This window comes from Phoca vitulina, unplaced genomic scaffold (assembly GCF_004348235.1).
Source record: "Phoca vitulina isolate PV1807 unplaced genomic scaffold, GSC_HSeal_1.0 scaffold39, whole genome shotgun sequence".
Taxonomy (NCBI): Eukaryota; Metazoa; Chordata; class Mammalia; order Carnivora; family Phocidae; genus Phoca; species Phoca vitulina.
The window spans coordinates 16,769,673-16,787,390 of NW_022589742.1; positions in this window are offsets into that span (position 1 = coordinate 16,769,673).

Sequence of the window (17,718 nt, forward strand, 5' to 3'; positions counted from 1 at the left end):
CAATCCCAGGACTCGATCATGACCTGAGCTGAAGGCAAACGCTTAACTGACTGAGCCACCCAAGAGTCCCAGTAAATATTTATTTTGATTTAGATTATGTGGAGAATAGAATGATGGAAACCTAGATTTCAAAGAAAACAGACGTATAATTTATGTCTCACCCTGTTGTCTAAGGTGAACTTTTTCAGAAATTCTCTAAGAGCATAAAGTGACTTTTATGCTCTGTTCTTTTCCTCTGTGACATACAGGATTGGTTACTATATATTGTAAAATTTGTGGTGTGCATAGATAGCAAACTGGCCACCTGAAAAACCTATTTAAACTTAATGGAAAGTTGCCCAGTTCATGACATGGATATAGGAAGCTCTAAGGAAAAGATCTCACAGCTAGCCTAGTTTATTTTGTTGACTGTTACTTGACTTTTGCATAAGAAACCCCAAACTGAAGTCTTTGAGAGTCTGCATTTCTGTCACTAGATCATGTAGTAAGTGGTAAACCATGCATTTTATATACATACACATCTCCAAATCAGGGAAGAGGTGGTTAGAAGAGGACCATGCCTCTTCCTGCCTCTTTGTCCATATTCAGTTATCAAAGACATTAACTCAGGAAAAACAAAACAAAACACAACAACAAAAGCAATACTGAGTGGCTTAGTTCTTTGTTGCAGACTAATAGAAAAATAGAGTCAAATCATGGAAGATCTTGAATTCCCACTCAGGAGTTTTTATTTAGTCTTTTTAGGCACTGGGAAGCCACCAGAGTTATTTGAGATGAGGAAATAGAGTGGCATTTTAGCGAATAATCTTGCAGTGGTGTGCAGAATAGACTGGAATCTGAAATACATGGGAACACTGGGAAACCAGTTGGGAGGTACTACTAAAATTCAGTTACCAAAACTATTACTTGTTTGTATATTATGCAATTTATAATACTGGATACCATTGTTACACTGATCAACTATTTGTTCCTTTCAATTTCAAGTTTTAAATATTTTTTATCTCATAACAATTACTTTAATGCATGACTTCCTGAGTGTCAAAACACTCACTATAACTGTTGAGAAACAAAGAAAGACATGCTATAATAACATAATTACTCATTTTTTTAAAGAGTAAATGAGCAAAAGTGTGCTTCATTAATAATAGAATAGAGAAAAATTCCTTGCAGCCTAATCTAAATTTAAAAAAACAACAAATTGTCTAATAGAGTAAATTAATTTTTGCTAGAGGTAGACTATCTAAATTTATTCCAGGATGAAAAAATGGATTTGATAGAATGTCACCCTCAAATATTAGAAGTGAGATTCTGAATTTTGAATTTGAATTTAGTCTGAGCCAGGAGTGCTTGGAATTTGATGTTAGGAGGTCAGTATTCTAAACCCAGCCCCATTGTTGATGTATTATGTAGTTATACAGTATCATAAGAATAAGTCACATGATCTCAAAGGCATCAGTTTTGCTATTTAGCAAAAATATTAAAAGTAAGTTGTAACACCCCATATGACAGGGCTAATGATTTGTTTGGCTTTTGTATATTGCTTATTTGTGGCACTTGCATCTCCAATGCATACCTAGAAGGAGTAGAATAAACATTTCTTGAATGAATAAATAAAAATGAAATAATAGCATAACTGCAAACCATATCTAGTTTGTTCATTGCTGTATCCTCGGTACTTAAATTCTTGGCACTTGGAAGAAGAATGAGTCAACTATAAATCTCTTTGAAGAAAATCAGCAACCTACTACATTTTAAACAGTTAAATCCAAGATTATATCTCACTTGCAGGAAAACAAAATGTAATGGGATTTACTTTTTCAACTGACTTCTTCCTTTTGTATCAATAACCAAACTGAAACACTGAGACAAATTGGTCATTGCAGGATATTTAGTAGCAATAGGATGCTATGCAGACTGGTGACCATGCCTAGAGGACACATATGAGAGCTCCTGAAAGTTAACTGCCTACCTAACAGACTAGTCTTCCGTAGGATTGTTTGGGGACAGGATTTTTTTTTAAATTCAGAGGTATACAACTCCAATACTTCTTCTAAGACTACTTGTGTGAATATGAAATGGAGTGACTATGGTCTCTAAGAAATAAATCCCTTGGAGCTTAGGTGTGCTCTGGAGCATCTTGTGTTTCCTAGCAAATTCAAACCAGGGTATACCATATTAAAAATGTGTACTAGGAAAAGGACCCACAGTTCATGCTAAGACATAAATGTTCCGGGAATTTTAGATTGATGGTGATGATTATGATGAAGAGGAAGAGGAAGGGGAGGAGGTAGTAGCTGTAGCAGCGACAGCAGCTACCACTGATACAGTGCCTATGATATGCCTAATACTGTAATATGTTTTGCATGTAATCCTTATATTGCATTTAATCCTTATATCTGCCCTGTGAAGTGGTGGTTATTATAATCACCATTCTACAGGTGAGGAGACTTAAACACAAATATGTTTTGTAAGTTGCCAAGAGATCACATAGAAAGCAAGTTGGAAGAGCTGCGATATAAAATCAGGCAGTCTGGCTTCAAACTCTTGACCTTATCCTAAAGTGCCTCACAATCAGGTGCTTTTCAGACATAATTTCTTTGAAATGTAAAGGGCTACAATTTTATATAGAAAGCCAATATGCCAAAGTTTATGGTTTTCCAAATTTTCTACCTCAGGGAACTAAAATCTATCTGAAGGCTTTATTCCATGTGTTTCAGAAATAACTATATAATTACCTCATTTACTGCTATTGTGCTCTTGAGGCCAAAATTGGAATCCTTGCTTCTTTAGAGCATTTAGTGTTTTCTCTTTTCTTCACCTCAGATTACCTTGATCAATCCTAAATTCTAGAAGCTTCTATCAAGCTTTCCCTGATAAAAAGGAAGTGCAAAAGTGCTGTGTATTTTGCTGTGAAGGTTGTTCAGAAGTATGCTCAAAACTGAGGAAATTTTCAGTCTGTCCTTTTTTTTAATTTAAATTAAATTAGCCAACATATAGTACATCATTAGTTTCATATGTAGAGTTTAGTAATTCATCAGTTGCATATAACACCCAGTGCTCATCACATCACATGCCCTCCTTAATGCCTGTCACCCAGTTACCCCATTCCTCCAGCCACCTCCCCTCCACCAACCCTTAGTTTCTTAGTTTCTTTCCCATAGTTAAGAGTTTCTCATGATTTGTCTCCCTCTCTGATTTCTTCCCATTCCATTTTCCTTCCCTTCCCCTCTGATCCTCTGCACTGTTTCTTATATTCCTCATATGAGTGAAACCATATGATAATTGACTTTCTCTGCTTGACTTATTTCACTTAGCATAACCCCCTCCAGTTCCATCCATGTTGATGTAAATGTTGGGTATTCATCCTTTCTGATGGCTGAGTAATATTCCATTGTATATATGGACCACATCTCCTTTATCCATTCATCTGTCGATGGGCATCTCCTTTCTGTTTAATAATTGTGGCATTTACTTTAAGCTATTGAAATAAAACTATAAATAACTGATTTGTTGTATGTTTATTTATATTTAGCAGTTTTGTGTAAAATTTCTTATTAATAGTTTATTAGAAATTCTTTTCCCTGCAAATATTCTGTGGTGAAAAAATGTGATGCTTGTATTTTATTTAAGTTTTTCTTAAAGATTTTATTTATTTATTTAACAGAGAGAGAGGGAGAGCACAAGCAAGGGGAGCAGCAGGCAGAGGGAGAGGGAGAAGCAGGCTCCCTGCAAGGCTCAATCCCAGGACCCTGGGATCATGACCTGAGCCAAAGGCAGATGAGATGCTTAACCAACTGAGCCACCCAGGCGCCCCTTTATTTAAGTTTTTATTTGAATTCCAGTTACTTAACATACAGTGTTATATTAGTTTCAGGTGTATAATATAGTGATTTAACAATTCCATACATCACTTGGTGCTCATCAGGACAAATGCACTCCTTAATCCCCAACACCTATTTCACCCATCCTCCACCTCCCTCCCTTCTGGTAACCATCAATTTGTTCTCTAAGGTTAAGAAACTGTTTCTTGGTTTGCCTCTCTCTCTCTCTTCCCCCTCCATGATCATTTGTTTTGTTTTTTAATTCCACATATGAGTGAAATCATATGGTATTTGTCTTTCTCCGACTGACCTATTTCACTTAGCATTATACTCTCTAGCTCCATCCATGTCATTGCAAATGGCAAGATTTCATTCTTATGGCTGAATAATATTCCATTGAATATATAAATATATATATATACACACACACACACTATATATATATATATCTCACATATTCTTTATCCATTCATCAATTGGTGGACACTTGGGCTTCTTCCATAATTTGGCTATTGTAAATAATGTTGCTATAAACATAGGGGTGCATGTACCCCTTTGAATTAGTGTTTTTGTATTCTCTGGGTAAATGCCCAGCAGTTTGATTGCTGGATTGTAAGGTAGTTCTATTTTTAACTTTTTGAGGAACGTCCATACTGTTTTCTAGAGTGGCTGCTCTAGTTTGCATTCCCACCAACAGTGCATGAGTGTTTCCTTTTCTCCACATCCTTGCCAACACCTGTTGTTCCTTGTGTTGTTGATTTTAGCCATTGTAAAGTTGTGAAGTGATATCTCATTGTAGTTTTGATTTGCATTTCCCTGATGGTAAATAATGATGAACATCTTTTCATGTGTCTCTTGGCCATCTGGATGTCTTCTTTGGAGAAGTGTCAATTCGTGTCTTCTGCCCATTTTTTAATTGGATTATTTGGTTTTTGGCTGTTGAGTTGTATAAGTTCTTTATATATTTTGGATACTAACCCTTTATCAGTTTTGTCATTTGCAAATAATGTGTTGCTTTTTAAAAGAGTAATTTGCCTGGTGATAGGTATTAAAGAGGGCACATACTGATGGAACACTGGGTGTTATACGCAAACAATGAATCATGGAACACTACATCAAAAACTAATGATGTAATGTATGGTGATTAACATAACATAACAAAATAAAATTAAATTAAAAAAAGAAAAAAAAGAAAAGAGTAGTTTGATTATGCCTGGATCTAAATTGTTTTCCAAAGAGGCACATTATCAATTTTACAGTGAAAATCAATGAAAAAATTGAAATCCAATATATAGAATTGTGCATTGCAAGCAAGTTTTGGGACATGTCCACTCCAAAGAGGGAGGAATTTTTATTCTCTCTAGTTCCCCACTGTGGCAAACCCTAGTGCTTATGAACTTTTGCTTATTTTTACCTTTTTAGGGAGTAGTGCTTTGTGGTGTATGCAAGCTTTAGTCAGTGATGTTGAGACCAGATAAGAAGTAGGTAGGCAGAAAGTTTCAATGTTTAACAATACCACAGATTATAAGTTCTCAGAGAAGTTTTGGGGTAGTGGTCCTCTCTGAAACTGGTAATACTTGTGAGTCAATTCTAAAATGATCCAGGCTCTGCTGCAATTAGAAGAAAATGAAAAAGTGTTTAAAGCTACCTACTGCCTACTCCTTCAGATTGGGAGAGAGGATCTTGGTACGTTATTTACCATGCTTGATTTTGTTCTTCAGCTCAGTAATAGCAGGTACAATATCTCTTTTAATGGAAAGTTTCTGATTGGCCAAAAACAAATTTATATAGACTCCTGTCAGTAATGGATCTTGAAGCAATTACTTCTGAAAAACTCCTCTCAAGAGAATAGATTAGGGGTTAGCAAACTTTTTCTATAAGATATGAGATAGTAAGTATTAGGCCTTGTGAGCAGTCATTGTGAACTCTATTCCCAGGGCACAGTCACAGTTAGTTTTGTAATTCTCTGGCACAGTTTGTGATCCCTGACAGTAGATAGAGAGGTCCCTTGGAAAAGAGATGCCAAGTTCTGTTCTAAAGTATCAGGGTTAGGATTAGCCTTTCTTCATCTTATCTAGAAAAGTCAGTGATTTTAATTTGTTATCCTATTGTCCGGTACAGAAGTTGAACACTCTGGTTTTGTTGACAGTTATGTAGGGTATTTCTTTTGGGTGAATCTGTATATTCCCAGGATGCTGAGCTATGTAAAGCAGGTATTCAAGTCAAAAGAAAGAATCCCTAATTTGATATTTGGCTTGTAGGCAGTTTAGTTTAGTGATTAGGATCAGACAACTGTGGAGCTAGATTGCCTTAGTTCAAATATTAACTCTACTGTAAACTGTGTGACCTTGGCCAGTTTACTTAACCTGTCTGTGCCTTAGTTTCCACATTAATAAAATTGGTATAATAGTATCTACCTTATGAGATTTTAGTGAAGATTAAGTGAGTTAATACTTGTAAAACAGAATAGTGTCAGACTTACAATAAGATCTCTTTAAGGCTTACCTATAATTCTTTCCATGATTACATAAATTATGTCATTGACTTGATCAAAAGGGAACTCTGAGGCTTAACCTGCTCAGAAAGTACAGTAGATAGACTAAATAGCACTGGTCTAGGGGTCAGAATGTCCTGATTTGAGTCCTGGCTCTGCCCCTTGTAACATGTATGGCTTTGGAAAAAGAAGCTCTGACATGAGACTGTAAATAATGATGGGTTATTAAACCTTCTCTTCAAACCCATCAGACCATAAACAATGATGGGTTTGAAGAAAAGATCTAGAAGAGTAGGGTAAGGAGATAAGGAAGCATCATTCTTAGACCAAGATAAAACAGAGAACATCATCTTAGTCTATAACATCAATAGACTTTGGCATATAGACATCTATCTTTAAACCTCAGCTCCAGTACCTTTTAGCTAAGTAACATTTTAAGTAAATCACTTATCCTCTCATCTCTACAGAACAGATCATAAATAGTGCCTTGTCATGGAATTGTCCAAATGAAAATAATTAATGCTTATAAAACAATTAGAACAAATGATGTTTGCATATAACAAAGGTTCAATAAATGTTTGTTATTATTACTATCATCATCATCATCATCATTATCATCATCATCATCGTTATCATTATCTTTGGGACTTCATGTTAAAGATGAGGATACTGAAGCCCAGGAGAGGTGACTTTCCAAAGGTCACAAAGTTAATTAGTAACTGAAGTGCAGCTCTCCTGACATCTAAGTCACTACTCCTTCTGTCACAGCAAACTTCCTCTTAACCTCCTATGTAAATAGAGCTTGGTAATTTTTGCATTATATATAGAATATCCATGAGGAGCAGAACCCCTCTTTTTCTATTTTGGGGGGTATTTCTTGCTAATGGGAAGTTTAGTCTTACTCTCTTTCATGCCTGGGGATGGAGGTACTCCATTGCGGGCTCATGGACCTATGCATAGATGTTAATTACCATTGGTGACCATGTGCAATAATCTACGTGGGATTTGATGCTACCTCAGCCCTCACTGAAGTGCTCCTACAAGATTATTGCCCAGTGGTTACATCCTTCCCTGAGGACTTCTTGCTCCATCAGTCTTCCCCAGACCAAATGTGTTGGGCTATAAATAAAATAGGCAGTGTTTCTTAATTAAGAATAAAGTAGCTCTTAGAACAATAGTATAGTTTGGAGAAACAGAGGATGGAGCTCTAACCTAGTAGTTCCTTGTGTCAAACAAGGGGGAGTCTATCTAGGTTTGGGCCTTTGAAGATGAGAATCTTCCTACTCACATCCTCTTCCATTCCACACAGACCACACCTTCAATTCCCCTAGATTTGTGTCCTGTCCCTCTCCCTCCAAAAACCCTACTTTCTTCATGGGAGGGCACATTTTTATTTTACAGTGTCTTATTGTATTTTGACAACCTGAAAGTTTTAGGTTTTTGCCAAATGATAAATGAATTTTTCCTCTGCTTCAGAGGGTGGGAGTGACTGCCTCTAGTCTAGTCAAATCTCTGATTGAAGTTCAGTCCTCCCAGCAGAGAGAGCTTGGGCTTATTTCCTCAATAAATACCCTAAGAATTAAGTGTTAGAGACAATTTAATCTATCACACTTAAAAATATTTTTTTCCTAGCAGTAGGGCTTTTCCCTGGCTCCTAAAAAATAAAATAAATAAAAACACAAAAAATAAAAACAGTAACAGAGTCTGCCATTATTAGGCTAAGAAACATTTGCCTCTTTTTAAAGTCTGCCTTGAATTACAAGACCTATGACCTCAAGTATTTCTCAAGGTGAAGGTCACTTGATTGGACCAATCTATAGGAATAAAATTATCCCTGCCAGTAAAACATTTAAGTAGGCATCTCTGGAATATCTGGACAATGACGTCAAGAATATGTCCACTTAAATCCTGTCCTGTGTACACTGAGGCACTTTGATACAAATACTACAGCAGCTTGTTCAAAGATTATAGGCTTACTCTGGATAAATTGTCATTTTACAGCCATTGGATTAATCAGAGTAGGTCTACACTAGCAAAATGAAGGTGATAAACTGAGTTAATTATCTGAACTATCCAAGTTAATACATTTCAATTGCTTCCATTTCCTGGACCTATCAGGTAAAAGCCTATTTTGGCTTGAATTATTTGGATAAATTTCTCAGTTTAAAATTCCCCTCTGACAATGGAGCCCTAAGGCTTTGAGTCCAGTAAGCGTTAGTTACAGGCATGATAGAAAAAATGCATATGGGCCTTGGCACCACATTACTTTATTAAGTCTCCTTGTAGTGCCATGTTGGAATCACTTAATGGTGAAATGCAGCACCATTTTCTTAGAAAAGAAGAAAGAAGTATCTAATAAAGATGATGGGTGCACTGAAAAAGATGAGTGGAAGCAAAACCACTTTTTCTCTGGGTAGGAATAAGGAGAACTGACTTTACTAGTCTTACTATCACTTATTATCATTAGCCATGCTATCACTAGACATGGATTGTTTTGATTCCTTCCTTATTTTGTAAGTTGCAGTGAATTAAGATATGAGTACAAGACACAGGTAGAACCTGTTGCAGGCAACATGATTAAGTAGATCAGGTATGCTTTGAGTGCTGTGTTCCTCTTTCTCTTACTTTGCTTTTCCTAGTGCCTTCATGGACATCCAGGAACATTTCACTTGGCTATACTATGTCCATTTTCACATCTTGCCTATGTGACTCATCACTCTAGGGTCTGCTTCTTATTTAATAAACTTTCCAAAAACTACATTTACACTATCCTTCATTCAAGGGAATGAGTCAAGTGGGCTTTCTAGTCATTGCAGTAGAGCTAGTAAGAGAGAAACTTAAGGTCAGGGACATCTTTCCAGTACCCATCAATTCACCCCATAGAGGTAACAGCCTAGCCTATCTATATATAAAGATGAATCCAGACATAGGCTCTGTTTACCATGTAGCAAAACACACAGAAGGAACATAAAGCATTTGGTTAGGTGTCTGGATATATATTTTTCTGTGCTGTTTCTTGAGTTTCACCTTGTATTTACAACCATATTTAAATCTTAACTAGAAGACTTCTTCAGATAGAGTCTAGAAAGCAATGCTTTGTGAACTTGAATGCACTTAATGAATCACCTGAGAGAATCTTATTAAAATGCAGATTTAGGGGCACCTGGGTGACTCAGTCAGTTAAGCATCTGCCTTCAGCTCAGATCATGATCCCAGGGTCCTGGGATCGAGCTCCGTGTCAGACTCCTTGCTCAGCGGGGAACCTGTTTGTCCCTCTCCATCTGCCCCTCCTGCTCATGCTCTCTCTCTCTCTCAAATAAATAAATAAAATCTTAAAAAAATAAATCAAATTCAGATTTAAGTTCATTCTGGGATGGGACCTGAGGTTCTGCATTTAGCATATGCATCTAGCAAGTTTCTAGATGATATAGATGCAGCTGGTGGGTGGGCCACACTGACTAGCCTAAGTTTTCCATAAAAGGTGTTCTCAAATCTACATTCGATGTAGATGCTTCAGAGGCTCAGAAGGGTGAATGGGTAGCCAAGGACATGATACTCTAAACAGTTCTTCCTTCACTTTTTTAAAAAATAAATATGCTCTACTGGGACACTTCAGTGGCTCAGTGGGTTAAGTGTCCAATTCTTGGTTTCACTTCAGATCATGATTTCATGGGTTGTGAGGTCGAGCCCACATTGGGCTCCATGATCAGCGGGGAGTCTGCTTGAATATATTCTCCCTCTCCTCCCCAACTCTCTCTCAAAAAATAAATAAATCTTTATTTTTTAAAAAAATAAATAAATCTTTAAAAAGAATACTTTCATATGTTTAATATACAGTCAACTCTTGAACAGCATGGGTTTGAATTGCATGGGTCCACTTATACATGGATTTTTTTTGATAACTATAGTACAGTGCTGTAAATGTATTTTCTCTTATGATTTTCTTTTGTCTAGCTTACTTTATTATAAGAATACAGTATATAATACAGAAAACATACAAATATATGTTAATCGACTGTTTATGTTATTGGTAAGCCTTTTGGTCAACTCTAGGATATGAGTAGTTAAGATTTGGAGAGTAAAAGATTTACACAGATTTTTTTATTGTTATGTTAATCACCATACATTACATCATTAGTTTTAGATATAGTGTTCCATGATTCATTGTTTGTGCATAACACCCAGTGCTCCATGCAGAACGTGCCCTCTTTAATACCCATCACCAGGCTAACCCATCCTCCCACCCCCCCTCCCCTCTAGAACCCTCAGTTTGTTTTTCAGAGTCCGTCGTCTCTCATGGTTCGTCTCCCCCTCCGATTTCCCCCCTTCATTCTTCCCCTCCTGCTATCTTCTTCTTTTTTTTTTTCCTTAACATATATTGCATTATTTGTTTCAGAGGTACAGATCTGAGATTCAACAGTCTTGCACAATTCACAGCGCTTACCAGAGCACATACCCTCCCCAGTGTCTATCACCCAGTCACCCCATCCCTCCCACCCCACTCCCCACTCCAGCAACCCTCAGTTTGTTTCCTGAGATTAAGAATTCCTCATATCAGTGAGGTCATATGATACATGTCTTTCTCTGATTCACTTATTTCGCTCAGCATAATACCCTCAGTTCCATCCACGTCGTTGCAAATGACAAGATCTCATTCCTTTTGATGGCTGCATAATATTCCATTGTGTATATATATATATATATATATATATATATACAATGGAATATTAACATATATATACCACTTCTTCTTTATCCATTCATCTGTCGATGGACATCTTGGCTCTTTCCATAGTTTGGCTATTGTGGACATTGCTGCTATAAACATCAGGGTGCACGTACCCCTTCGGATCCCTACATTTGTATCTTTGGGGTAAATACCCAGTAGTGCAATTGCTGGATCATATGGTAGCTCTATTTTCAACTTTTTGAGGAACCTCCATACTGTTTTCCAGAGTGGCTGCACCAGCTTGCATTCCCACCAAGAGTGTAGGAGGGTTCCCCTTTCTCTGCATCCCTGCCAACATCTGTCATTTCCTGACTTGTTAATTTTAGCCATTCTGACTGGTGGGAGGTGATATCTCATTGAGGTTTTGATTTGGATTTCCCTGATGCTGAGCGATGTTGAGCACTTTTTCATGTGTCTGTTGGCCATTTGGATGTCTTCTTTGGAAAAAATGTCTGTTCATCTCTTCTGCCCATTTCTTGATTGGATTCTTTGTTCTTTGGGTGTTGAGTTTGATAAGTTCTTTATAGATTTTGGATACTAGCCCTTTATCTGATATGTCATTTGCAAATATCTTCTTCCATTCTGTCAGTTGTCTTTTGGTTTTGTTGACTGTTTCTTTTGTTGTGCAAAAGCTTTTTATCTTGTTGAAGTCCCAATAGTTCATTTTTGCCCTTGCTTCCCTTGCCTTTGGTGATGTTTCTAGGAAGAAGTTGCTGTGGCTGAGGTCGAAGTGGTTGCTGCCTGTGTTCTCCTTTAGGATTTTGATGGACTCCTGTCTCACATTGAGGTCTTTCAACCATTTTCAGTCTATTTTTGTGTGTGGTGTAAGGAAATGGTCCAGTTTCATTCTTCTGCATGTGGCTGTCCAATTTTCCCAACACCATTTGTTGAAGAGACTGTCTTTTTTTCCATTGGACATTCTTTCCTGCTTTGTCAAAGATTAGTTGACCATAGAGTTGAGGGTCCATTTCTGGGCTCTCTTTCCATTGATCAATGTGTCTGTTTTTGTGCCAGTACCATACTGTCTTGATGATGACAGCTTTGTAATAGAGCTGGAAGTCTGGAATTGTGATGCCGCCAGCTTTGCTTTTCTTTTTCAACATTCCTCTGGCTATTCGAGGTCTTTTCTGGTTCCATACAAATTTTAGGATTATTTGTTCCATTTCTTTGAAAAAAGTGGATGGTATTTTGATAGGGATTGCATTAAATGTGTAGATTGCTCTAGGTAGCATTGACATCTTCACAATATTTGTTCTTCCAATCCATGAGCATGGAACGTTTTTCCATTTCTTTGTGTCTTCCTCAATTTCTTTCATGAGTATTTTATAGTTTTCTGAGTACAGATCCTTTGCCTCTTTGGTTAGATTTCTTCCTAGGTATCTTATGGTTTGGGGTACAATTGTAAATGGGATCGACTCCTTAATTTCTTTTTCTTCTGTCTTGTTGTTGGTGTATAGGAATGCCACTGATTTCTGTGCATTGATTTTATATCCTGCCACTTTACTGAATTCCTGTATGAGTTCTAGCAGTGTTGGGGTGGAGTCTTTTGGGTTTTCCACATAAAGTGTCATATCATCTGCAAAGAGTGAGAGTTTGACTTCTTCTTTGCCGATTCGGATGCCTTTTATTTCTTTTTGTTGTCTGATTGCTGTGGCTAGGACTTGTAGTACTATGTTGAATAGCAGTGGTGATAGTGGACATCCCTGCTATGTTCCTGACCTTAGGGGGAAAGCTCTCAGTTTTTCCCCATTGAGAATGATATTCGCTGTGGGTTTTTCATAGATGGCTTTTATGATATTGAGGTATGTACCCTCTATCCCTATACTCTGAAGAGTTTTGATCAAGAAAGGATGCTGTACTTTGTCAAATGCTTTTTCTGCATCTATTGAGAGGATCATATGATTCTTGTTCTTTCTTTGTTAATGTATTGTATCATGTTGATTGATTTTCGGATGTTGAACCAACCTTGCAGCCCAGGGATAAATCCCACTTGGTCGTGGTGAATAATCCTTTTAATGTACTGTTGAATCCTATTGGCTAGTATTTTGGGATTTACACAGATTTTTGACTGCATGAGGGGTTGATGCCTCTAAACCCTGTGTTGTTCAAGGTTCAACTGCATTGGAGTCCTGTATAAGATTTTATTAGCTAATAAAGTTTTGTTGCTAAAGATACAAACAACAACAATAAAACACTCGTATCAAGTATTTAACAAGGTAAAGGTCATTCAGTTGCACTAATTTATAAGAATAAAATTGCCTCTGGCAATGAAATATTTGGTAGGTATCTTTGGGATATTTGAATACAATGTGAATATTCCCTTACTAAACTCCTGATTTCCTAGTGGGCCTAGCCAAATGGAAAAGTAGATTTGGCTACGGTTCTACTGCTAACGGATTTGTTCTTATCTGGGAAAGAAGATTGTTTGAGGATGGAATAAAATGATAGGTAGACTGTAGGCAAAGGCAGAAACATGGAGAGCTGTTAGGAAACAACTCCAGTAATCCAGGGGAGAGATGATGATGGCTTGGTTAGCATAGTAGAGATAAAAATGGTGATTAACACTAGTGAATAACCTTAGTGATAACACTTACTTGGAGCAGAGGAATCACCTAACCTAGTCCTCCCTGAGTTTCTATTCCACAATATCATGAGATATGATATAATGGTGGTTGTTTTAAGCCAAACATTTTTGGCATAATTTTGGCACAATTTGTTTTGAAGTAATATATAGCGCTAAGCCACTAAAGGATTCTAAACAAGTCAGATACATGTTAAACTCCTAAGAAAATTCTCATATTCGATGAAACACTGAAATAACTGTTTTTTTTTTTTAAGATTATTTATTTGACAGAGAGAGAGAGCGAGAGAGGGAACACAAGCAGGGGGAGTGGGAGAGGGAGAAGCAGGCTTCCCGTGGAGCGGGGAGCCCGATGCGGGGCTCGATCTCAGGACCCTGGGATCATGACCTGAGCCGAAGGCAGACGCTTAACGACTGAGCCACCCAGGCGCCCCAGCACTGAAATAACTGTTTAAACAACCTAAAATGACTGGCACATAGCAGTCACTCAAAAAATGAATAAACCCAATGTGTACAGTAGCAATTTAGATTTTCCTACCTTCTGTGGTGTGTGTGTGTGTGTGTGTGTGTGTGTGTGTGTGTGCGTGTGTGTGTGTGTGTGTGAAATGGGGTACCCTGTATAGCTTGCTGTGTTGGTAGACAAATAAGTACTGAATAGTTAGAAAAGACCCAACTCTCCATCATCCTTTGGGACTTATCTTTTTCTTACTGGTCACATTGGCAGGAGATTTGGCAGGGAAGATATTTTTTGAGTCATTTTAGTCACCAGCATCTCACTCTTTAGAGATCAAATTCCCACTTCCCTCCAATCCTTGACATGTGTTGCTAGTGGATTATTCCCTCTGAATTTGCTTGTAGCTTCCTGATAGAGCAGAGAGAATCGGGGAGTTGAGAAAAGTAAAGCATTGCCCTATGTGCACAAGTTATTTTCAACCAAATGTCAGTTTTAGCAGGTGCAGTAAACTATGAAATGTAGCATCTGAGTATTTGGTGAATGTTTAAATCCCTAAAAGCCCATTGTAACTTGGAATATAAACCATGAGGGCATACCTGATCGGAGAGCAATCTCAACATTTTCTCCTCAAAAAATTCCCCTAATACAGATTTACACCCACTATCAGAATATGCATTTAAAAGACTTCCAAAACATATTGATGAATTATAAAATGTACTTAAAAATGTTGAGTTTGGTTTTAAAATCCACAAAATTTAATTTGGACTAGAACTCTAGAACTCCTAAATTTTGGAGGGAACACAAAAGTTTGAGTGATATATTTAGTACTTGCTTTTATTGAACTTTCTCATGTATTGTATTTATAAAATAGCTTTCACTTTTGAAAGAGACCTTACCTGTGCTTACCAAAAGGACAGCTCTCTCCTTCCCTCCTTCCCTTCCCTCTCTTCTTTCTCCTCCTTCCTCCCTCTCTCCCTTCCTTCCTTCCTTCCCTCTTGTTTTCTTCTGTCTCTCCCCCCACTCTGTTTCAAAGATAAATTTGTCTCAGAAGAATGAAGATTGGTACCCTATATCAATCATTTTCACTAGCTCAAAGGCATATTTTTGCCGGGAGAACTTTCATCCTTTCCAGCAGCTAAAATAAAGCAAGTGATGTCACTCTGCTTTCTGAGATGAAAGTAAACAGATTTATCCAAAGTGCAAAGTAGAAATGGGTACAAATGGACACAGGCTCAACTTTTGTTTATTGTTCCAGCCCAGATAGTGAGGCAGATCCACATGCCCTCTGCCACAGAAAAGGAAGAGAATTTTTAAAGGCAAGGGCAGAGACACTTTTTGAAAGAGCGTTGAAAATAGCAGGATTAATCACGTCTGAATCACAAAGCAGCAGCTAGAACTTTTCTGTCAAATCTGATGTTTTGGTTACCTGATCCAAAACCAATTCAGTAGGAATATTTATGGAGAAAATAATACACAGTGGCTTAACAGTCATTGGCTTTGGAGTAAGCCAGGCCTGGTTGCATGCTTGATTCAGAGTCATTAGCTGCTATGTAGCCTGGGTGAAATCATTTTACTATTCTGAGTTCCAGTTTCCTCATCTATGAAATGGGAATAATACTACTCACCTCATAAGGTTATGGTGAGGAGTCACTGAAATAGTATTAAACATATTGCCTGGTACACAGTAAGTGCTCAATAAATAGTAGTTGATTTGCTATCATTATGATTATAATTTCTCTGTTAAATATAAAATGCTTGTGTTCATACACATAGACTAGTTCAGGAAAAAAAAAAAAAAACACTTGAGTGAATTACAATAACTGCCTAATAAGAAGAGGAGTACTATTTGTTGAGAGCCTATATATTTTGTCATTTTATCATAACAGCAAGAAGGTAAGTGATTTTCCAAGGATATATACCTAGTAAGTGATAGTGATTGGGATTCAGACTTTTTTCAGTCTATTTCCAAAGCCTGTTTCCTTCATCTCCAGTTATACCTCACAACCAATTATTTTCTGTGTATTCTTCAAGTTTCTGTTTATTTCTTTTTTTGTTTTTTTTTAAGATTTTATTTATTTATTTGACAGAGAACACAAGTAGTGGGAGTGACAGCAGAGGGAGAGGGAGAAGCAGGCTCCTCGCAGAACAGGGGAAGCCTGATGTGGGACTCAATCCCAGGTCCCCGGGATCATGACCTAAGCCAAAGGCAGTCGCTTGACCAACTGACCCACCCAGGCTCCCAAGTTTCTGTTTATTTCTTATCTCTTCATTCAAGCATCCTTGGTCCACAGTGATAAACATTACCACTCCCTTGGCCTCCTATATTTATTTGTATTTTAATTCGTTCTCCCCCATAACCAAAGAAAGACTACTAATTCCATACAGGGCAGGAGCCATACCTTTAATTTCTTTGTGGTATGCATAGTATATGCTCTTATATTTTTTTGAATGACAGTAACCTGTTTGTGTGTCCCACTTCCCCTTCAAATTGGTTTATGCATACATATCAATACCACAAACACACATGATGAGAAGTATCTTCTCTTTTATATTACTTGCCAAACATTGCAATGATTTTTCTCTTGAATATTTATACTCCTTTTATTATATTGAAAACTTTAAGGATTTGCTCTTCTCCAAATCTTCTTTCTTCTGACTTCTTCAGTATCTTCTTTTTTTTTAGATAAAAAAGTCTATTAAGAAAATATCACAATTCTAATCAGTGTACACAAAATAGCAGTTTCAAAATATATGAAAAAAATTAGTAGAACTAAAAGATGAAATAGACAGACCTATAAGAAGAGTGGGAAATTTAAAACATCTTTTTAATAACTTAATGAACAAGGAGACCAAAAAGTCAAGGTTTATAAAATATCTGCACAATACTGTAAACAAACTTTACTTAACTGACATATGGAACATGTTACCTTACAGTAATAGAATTCTTATGCTTTTTTATAATTTTTAAATTGAGGTATATTTGACATAGAACATTATATTGGTTTCAGGTATATAACATAATGGTTCAATATTTGTATACATTGCAAAATGACCAGCACAATTAATCTAGTTACAATATGTTACCATATAAAGTTAACTTTTAGGACTTACTCTCTTGGCAACTTTCAAGTGTGTTCTACAATATTATTTGACTGTAGTCACCATGCTGTACATTATATCCCTGTGATTTACTTATTTTATAACTGGAAGTTTGTACCTTCTGACCTCCTTCACCCATTTTTCCCATTCCCCAACCCCCTTCCTCTCTGGCAACTGCCATTCTGCTCTCTGGATCTATGATGTTTGTTTTGTTTGTTTTCTTTTTTATTATTATTATGTTAGTTATCCACTGTATAATACATCATTAGTTTTTGATGTGGTGTTCAATGATTCATTATTTGCGTATAACACCCAGTGCTCATCACCATACGTGCTCTCCTTAATACCCATCACCCTGTTACCCCATCCCCCCACTCCCTCCCCTCTGAAACCCTCAGTTTGTTTCCCAGGGTCCACCTTCAATCATGGTTCATCTCCCTCTCTGATTTCTCCCCCTTCAAATTTCCCTCCCTTCCCCCATGGTCCTCTGTGCTATTGCTTATGTTCCACATAAGAGTGAAACCATATGATAATTATCTT